The following is a 9,036-nucleotide window of genomic DNA, read 5'->3' as shown; positions in this document are numbered from 1 at the left end:
GCAAGCTTTGATCACCTCGTCCACAGTTTCTGTCTTGAGGTTGATCGCAGTCAATAGGACCCGCCATTTGGCTGTCAGAATACCAAAGGTACATTCAACCATTCTTCTTGCTCTTGTGAGGCGGTAATTAAAAATGCGTTTTGGTCTTGTCAATCCTCTGCTAGAGTACGGTTTCAAAAGGTGTTCTGACAGCTGGAAGGCTTCATCCCCTACACAGACAAATGGCATAGGTGGACCAGATGTTTGCGGCAGCGGTCTAGGTGGTGGGAACTGGAAGGTGTTTCCATACAGTTTACGCCCCATGGCAGACAGTTTGAAAACTTGAGAGTCATTGGAGCGGCCATAGGCCCCAATATCAACCGCAATAAATTTGTATTCCGCGTCAGCGATGGCCATGAGGACAATTGAAAAATATTTCTTGTAATTGAAATATTCCGATCCCGATCCAGCTGGCTTTACAATGCGGATATGTTTCCCGTCCACAGCGCCCAAGCAGTTGGGAAACTGACATATCTGTTGAAACTTGTCAGCAATTTCAATCCACCTCTCTGTTGTGGGCTCTGGTAAAAACTCTTCAGCTAAGGAGTCCCACAGTGCACGGCATGTGTACTTCACAATTCCAGATATGGTGGAAATTCCGAGTCTGTACTGTAAATGCAGTGACGAAAGGGATTCTCCAGTTGCAAGAAATCTGTGGGGAATTAAAAAACAATAAATTAGTTTTAAATCACAGCATTACATACCAAAACTGAGCTATAACACTTGGAGATACAAACTACCACCAACAAGATTGCAGTGAAAGTGTGCTCTGATGCGATCACATCCAATAAATGTGGCTTACCTTAAAGTCACCATCAGACGCTCTGCGGGTGAAACAGAGAAGCGGCAATAGGTGTCCGCTTTTCTTATGAGGTGTGCAATGCGCTCCACCAAGTAATCAAAATTCTCCATTTTCATCCGAACATATCCAAAAAATTTATCCGGGTTTCGCCGAAGGTCCATGTAGAGTGTAGAATAGACCCCACGCGTCATTCTCTTGGCTGTGATGGGGTGGATCCACAAACGTCGGCTACGATGCCTGATGCGCTGCTGTCTCGCTCTCTCCTTCTCCAAAACAATCACCCTCAAACGATTCGCCTCCGCTATAAAATCCGCCAAATTCTTCAAAATATTTCCAATGACAACATCCACCTTCGCCAGTAACTTGCTCTTCTCTCCAACCTGCACTTTCTCCTCTACAACCTGTCAGAGAAGGGCTGTAGGAACATGCTATATATAGTTTTCCAGTAGCCAATCCCGTTCGGAAGGCCACAAGGGTCAATTTTAAAAACCGGATCCGGCGTAATCCGTCGAAAAACGGATAGAAAAACGGATGAACCGGATGAGACGGATCCGGTTTTGTCTGTCAAGAAAAAGACGGATCCGGCAGAAAACCGGATCCGGCACATCAGGTTTTACAAAACATTTGCCGGATCCGGCATTCCGGCACGACGCCGGATCACGCCTGACGCCGAAAACCTGATGTGTGAAAGTAGCCTAAGCGTGTCATATTTTTTCCTAATACTCCATAGCTGTATTGCTATTCAAATTTCTTATATTCTACATTGACATGCTTTAGCATGATAGAGTGCAACATTATTTTGTATTGTTTTTTAATATCAGCGTGGGCCATAAATGTCCTGCACACGTGCATACACATAACACACATTGATGTCATCCATGTGACACGCGTTTGCGCCGGGGAAGAAGCGTTGCAGTAAGTGCTGTTCCCCGGCGCCGGGTGCTGAACACGGCTCTCATCATTCACCCCTGCTCTGCCGGCGAGCAGGGGAGAATGATGAGTGTTACATTTAAGTAATAAAAGAGAGCATATGGCGGCTGATGGGACTATTACTACTATCTGCCTACCCATGCTGCTGCTAATAACAGTGACAACAGGAGCTGCGGATGGGAGTATTCATCTGCCGTTCGTGCACTGTAAATAAATACAGTAATTAAAGAAAAAAATGGTGTGGGTTCCCCCCTATTTTTGACAACCAGCCAGACAAAACTCACAGCTGTCAGCTTCAGCAAGGCTGGTTATCAAGAATAGAGGGGTCCCTACACTGTTTTTTTTTTAAATTATTTTTGACAACCAGCTGTGCCAAAGCTCACAGCTGGGGGCTGGTATTCTCAGGCTGGTAAGGGGCCATGATATTGACCCCCCCAGCCTAAAAACAGTAGCTTGCAGCTGCCCAGAAAAGGCAAATCTATTAGATATCCTTTACCTGGCTCTTGTCACTTGCCCTGTAGCGGTGGCGAGTGGGGTGACATCAGCCCACGGCTTAGTAATGGCGATGTCTATAAGACACCCATCCATTACTAATCCTAGTTGTATTGTAAATAAACACAGACATCCAGAATAAAGTCCTTTATTTGGAAAAAAAAAGGCACATCATTAGAGTTGAGCGACTTTTGGTTTTTTAGGGTCGCGTTTCGTTTCGTGAAACCCGACTTTTCCAAAACTCGGGTCGAGCAAGATCGTCCGATTATAGGGAAAAGTCGGGGTCGTCCCGAAACACGAAACCCAATGTAAGTCAATGGGGAATAAAAGTCGGCAGTGAGAGGAGGACAGGAAACACACCTACAGTGCCCATTTGAATGCCAAAAGCATCAATTCTTCTTACTTAAGCTTGTCAACCTTAATTAACTTCATAATACAAGTTACGCACTGAAAAATGGGGGTTATTTGGCTAAAGTTGTGGGGGAGGAGGGCTGGCTGCAGGTTTTCATGTGCCCTGGGCGAAAGAGCGCCCCTTTAACACATACCACAACTCATCATGCTCCGATACGGCAGAGAAATAGCGGTATAGTACAATGAAAAATACCTCACTTTTTACATCTCATGACGAGGCCCATCTATTTCTCCATACAGAATCATTGGTCCCATATAATGTTTGAAACAGTATATGATGAGCTCCACATAATGCTACAGTATATGTTGGTCCCCATGGATGAAGCTCCACTGTCTTATGGGCCCAAATAATGCTCCAAACATAATGGGCCCCATTTCTAATGCTCTAGTGTATAATGGGCCCTGTAAATGCTGCTCCAGTGTCTGATGTCCACCTTTGGATTGTTCCAGTGTATGGTGGGCCCCATCTATCATTCTCCAGAGTATAGTGCTCCCCAAAAATTGCTGTCCCAACATTGAAAACAATCAAATAAGTCTCCTCGCTAGGGAATCCCTGTACTTGTCTGGATTCCTCGTCGTCCCCATCTTCCATCTCACTGCACAGTATTTCAACTTTGCAAGTGCTGTGATCCTGAGCAAGCAGGGGGGGCCCACTCGTTGGCGACGGCACTGGCACAGGGCCCCTGATAGTACGGTGGTGTGTCTGATGGCGGGTGGGCCGAACCTGCACTTTCATCTGCAGCTTCCTCTTTGTCACCGTGTAAGATGGAACTGTATATGGGAAGGGTAACCTGAGTTTCATCAGGGTCAGATTCAGGTCGTGTAGCGTGCGAGGGGAATGTAGTGGTCTGGGTCAATGTACCAGCAGATTCATCGAGCAGTGGCTGGGCATCAGTGCACTTGTGTCGCCCCCAGGAGTACGGTCGCCACAGTGGCATTACCTTCTTCCTAGGGAGTGTGATGTCATGCTTGGGAGCAACGAACGATCTCTCTAGCAGGTTAACTGATTGGGCGGCGTTATTCCCACGAGTCATGACCCTCCAAACAGCGTTCATGAAGGCAAAGTGTTTGTTTTACGTGGGCAGTATGGTTGCAAAGCTGAACCTTAAAGGAATGTCCAGAAGGGCACCACCAGGAGTGGAGCCTACGGTTAAATTCGACTCCACCTGGGAAACCTCAACCATGCCAGCTACAGAACAGATGCACACATTGCAAGCTTAATTCCGTTAACGAACGAGACTCCGTCATGCCCCGCGGTCCGAGTCCGGCTTACTAGAGGGACACGTGAGGCTCTGGCACATGAGATTGGCCAATAACTGGTGTGTCATGCCCTTACATGTCCGTGGCTGCATGTGCGCTACACTGAAAAGGCCAGCGTTTGTCGCTTACAGGTGCAGATAACCCGCTGAACAACGTTAGTGATGGGGATCACTGATTACAATTATTACCCGTGAACAATGATTTCCCAGTAAGTGCAGGTCAACCGCAGTTCCGGAATTAGGCCTAACCGTCATTCCTGAAAAAATGAAAAACTTACGTGTGCAAACCACAGGTGCTGTAGCTTGCTTAACAGCTCGCCAGCCGTTCTCACGCCCAGTATGGATTACACGTGATTGCATAAAGGTGAGAAAGGGTACCGTATCCCCAGATAACATGTATGGATAGCGTACACATTCAAAATATATGTCTATACATCAGGAGGCAGGCTCAGACGGTGTTAGGCCCAGTATGGATTGCACGTGATTGCACAAAGGTTAGAAAGGGTACCGTTTCCCCGGATAACATGTATGGATAGCATACACATTCAAAATATATGTCTATACATCAGGAGGCAGGCTCAGACGGTGTTAGGCCCAGTATGGATTGCACGTGATTGCACAAAGGTTAGAAAGGGTACCGTTTCCCCGGATAACATGTATGGATAGCGTACACATTCAAAATATATGTCTATACATCAGGAGGCAGGCTCAGACGGTGTTAGGCCCAGTATGGATTGCACGTGATTGCACAAAGGTTAGAAAGGGTACCGTATCCCCAGATAACATGTATGGATAGCGTACACATTCAAAATATATGTCTATACATCAGGAGGCAGGCTCAGACGGTGTTAGGCCCAGTATGGATTGCACGTGATTGCACAAAGGCTAGAAAGGGTACCGTTTCCCCGGATAACATGTATGGATAGCGTACACATTCAAAATATATGTCTATACATCAGGAGGCAGGCTCAGACGGTGTTAGGCCCAGTATGGATTGCACGTGATTGCACAAAGGTTAGAAAGGGTACCGTATCCCCAGATAACATGTATGGATAGCGTACACATTCAAAATATATGTCTATACATCAGGAGGCAGGCTCAGACGGTGTCAGGCACAGTATGGATTTGACGGCCCAGACTACACAGCGGAGGAGCAGGGAGAGGTAAAGATTGCAAATGCTGGGGCCCTGCCCAAGCAAGGGGGGCCCACTCGTGGGCGTCGGTACTGGCACTGGGCCCCTCATAGTACGGCGGTGTGTCTGACGGCGGGTGTGCACCACCACCGTCAGAGACACTTGATTGCACTATGAAGGACCCTGTACCAGTGCCCGCGCCCAAGAGTCGGCCTACCCACCTGTCCAGGGCAACGGCACTCGCACGGTGTCGTGCGCTAGGTGGTGACCCCGGCCATGGGGGGGGAGGCAGCACAGTTAGGGAGTTTTAGAAAGTGGCATATGTTGATGTTGGACATTCAGCTGATGCAAAAGGTGAAATAGGTCAAGTCCCAGGAAGAGGTGGACCAAAGCAAGCCATTTTTCTGTCACCCTATGTGTCATCAGGGGAAGGTGGGACAAAATCCTTGGAAACCCATGCGTGGTTCATTTTAATGAAGGTGCACTTTCTGGCAAATCCACATCCCTCCAGTCACGCACAAACCCTGTACCAGACCTTGCCACGCCAACATTTTCACTTGCCTCACGAGATGCATCCTCCTCCCCTAAGTAATCATCCCCATCATCCTCCTCCTCCTCCTCTTCTTCCTCCACCTCGTCCAGGAGAGGTCCCTGAGCAGACAATGGCTGAATGTCATCAAGGATTCCCTCCTCCTCTTCCTCCTCATCAACATTGGCTGCAGACGCCTGCTCCTTAAGGTGTGTCAAAGTTTGCATGAGCAGACGCATAAGTGTGATGCTCATGCTTAGGATGGCGTCGTCTGCGCTTACCAGCCGTGTGCATTCCTCAAAACACTGAAGGACTTTACAGAGGTCTTTCAGCTTCGACCACTGCACACCTGTCAACTCCATGTCTGCTCTCAAAGTGCCTGGCCGTGTATCCTCCCACAAATGCATTATGGCCTGCCTCTGCTCGCACAGCCGCTCCACCATGTGCAGGGTGGAGTTCCACCTTGTTGCAATGTCGATAATGAGGCGGTGGTTGGGAAGGTGGAGCAATCGCTGCAGCTTCTGCATACGAACGGAGTGTACAGGCGACCAGCGGATGTGCGCGCACAGTCTTCGCACCTTCTGGAGCAGGGCTGTTAACTCCGGATAATTTTTGAGGAAGCACTGTACCACCAGGTTCAAGGTGTGAGCCAAGCAAGGTATATGGCTGAGTTTTGAAAGGGCTATGGCTGCCACAAAATTACGGCCGTTATCACTAACTACCTTGCCTGCCTCAAGATGTACACTGCCCAGCCATGACTCAGTTTGTCGCTTCAAGTACTCGGCCAGCACCTCGGCGGTGTGTCTGTTGCCCAAACACATCATCTGCAACACAGCCTGCTGACGCTTTCCACTAGCTGCTCGATAGGGGGGACACATCGTGTGCAACAGTGGCAGCTGCAGATGGAGTGCTCGTACGACTGCGCTCTGTGGACGAGCTTTCGCTTCTGGAGGAGGAGGAGGAGGAGGGTCGAACGCCTACAGCCGTTTCCTATACCGTGGGCTAGGCAGCACTGTCCCACCACCGCTGTCCTCTGTGGACCCTGCATCCACCACATTAACCCAGTGCGCAGTGATGGACACGTAACGGCCCTGGCCATGCCGACTGGACCATGCATCAGTTGTGAGGTGCACCTTTCCGCTCACTGACTGCTTGAGTGCATGGACAATGCGGTCTTTCACATGATGGTGGAGGGCTGGGATGGCTTTGCGAGAGAAGAAGTGGCGACTGGGTAGGTCATAGCGTGGTACTGCATAGGCCATGAGTTCGCGGAAAGCTGTGCTTTCCACCAACCGAAAGGGAATCATCTCAAACGAGATTAGTTTGGCAATGTGGGCGTTCAAACCCAGTGTACGCGGATGAGAGACTGAGTACTTTCTTGACCTACTCATAGTGTCTGGGAGGGTGAGCTGGACTTGAGAGCTGCATATGGTGGAAGTAGCGGTGGACAGGGCGGACTGAGAGAGGGTTGATGATGGTGATGGAGTTGGTGTTCTTTCTGATGGCCTAGAATCAGTCTTTCGTTGATATAACAGTGGGATTCCGACTGCTGTGGCCTTGCAACGACACCTCAACATTTGCTGCTGTGCTAACCGGTGGGCTTACAGTGGGGGAAACAATGTAGCGTTGCTGACTACCTTCGTTGTGATCAGTTGCACATGTGGCACTTGAGGTTTGGTGTTGTGTCCACGCTTGCAAGTGCATGCTGGTTAAATGTCTAAGCATGCAACTGGTATTCAAATTTTTCAGATTTTTCCCTCAGCTAAAGGTCTTTGCGCACTTCTTACAGATAACCTTGGCCTGATCATGAGGATTTTGGTCAAAAAAGTGCCACACTGCACTCTTCCTACTTTGGCAGACATTTTGCGGCCTAGCACGCTGTGATCTTTTGACCCTCTGGACAAGCTGTCCAGCAACTCTTTTGATGTTTGGAACCTGTCTTTGGAGTGCTCCGGGCCTGCCAGATAACAGCTGTTGCGATGTCGATGTCTGCTGTGGATGCTCCTCATCTGAGCTATTGGAAGCAGCACCCTCTTCCCCCAATGGATGCCAATCTGGGTCAACAACTGGGTCATCCATCACCTCCTCTTCTATGTCATGTGCACCTTCCTCTGTGTCACCGTGTATGGTGGTATAGTGTGCGGGAAGGGGCACCTGAGTCTCATCAGGGTCAGAATCTGGCTCTGTACACTGCGAGGACAATGTAGTGCTCTGAGTGAATGTACCAGCAGAATCATCCATCAGCGGCTGTGCATCAGTGCACTCCATGTCAGATTCATCTTGGCCTGGGTAATTCACCATTTGACTTGATAATCCAGGCATGGTATGTGAAAACAGCTCCATGGAGTAATCAGTAGTATGGCCTGCGTCATCCTTCAATCTTGGTTGGGGTGAAGGACACAAGGAAAGGTGTGGTTCATGAACATGAGCCTCCAATGACGACTCAGTGCTTTTACTTTTTACAACTGAAGAAGAGGAGGCGATAGAGCTGGAGGCTGAGTCAGCAATGTAAGACAAAACTTTTTCCTGATGCTCTGGCTTTAAAAGCGGTTTGCCAACTCCTAGAAAACTAAGCGTTCGAGGCCTTATGTAGCCAGACGATGACGCAGGCTCAACACCTCCTGCATTCGGTCCTATTTTGCTCTTGCCACTACCATCAGATCCACCACCAACACCATCATTACCAGCTGCCAACCCCCGCCCAATTCCACGGCCTCTTCCACCAGCCTTCCTCATTTTTGGTAGAAATGTAGACAAAATCCAACAAACTATATAGTAATGTAAAACAAGGTACAAGGTGTCTATAGGACAGGGGAGATTTTGAATTTCTGCAGACACTTGTGGACACTGGACACTTTTGGATTGTGTGAGGCCCACTGATATCTGAGCGCTATGTCACAGGCTCGATGGCACAGCTGTGACAAAAGTGACGAGAGGATAAGGGAGATTTTGAATTTCTGCAGACACTTGTGGACACTGGACACTTTTGGATTGTGTGAGGGCCACTGATATCTGAGCGCTATGTCACAGGCTCGATGGCACAGCTGTGACAAAAGTGACGAGAGGATAAGGGAGATTTTGAATTTCTGCACACACTTGTGGACACTGGACACTTTTGGATTGTGTGAGGCCCAATGAATATCTGAGCGCTATGTCACAGGCTCGATGGCACAGCTGTGACAAAAGTGACGAGAGGATAAGGGAGATTTTGAATTTCTGCAGACACTTGTGGACACTGGACACTTTTGGATTGTGTGAGGGCCACTGATATCTGAGCGCTATGTGACAGGCTCGATGGCACAGCTGTGACCAAAGTGACTAGAGGATAAGGGAGATTTTGAATTTCTGCACACACTTGTGGACACTGGACACTTTTGGATTGTGTGAGGCCCAATGAATATCTGAGCGCTATGTGACAGGCTCGATGGCACAGCTGTGACC

Source organism: Dendrobates tinctorius, unplaced genomic scaffold, assembly GCF_039654945.1.
Source record: "Dendrobates tinctorius isolate UK_male_01 unplaced genomic scaffold, ASM3965494v1 ptg000117l, whole genome shotgun sequence".
Taxonomy (NCBI): domain Eukaryota; kingdom Metazoa; phylum Chordata; class Amphibia; order Anura; family Dendrobatidae; genus Dendrobates; species Dendrobates tinctorius.
This window is presented reverse-complemented; position numbering follows the sequence as displayed.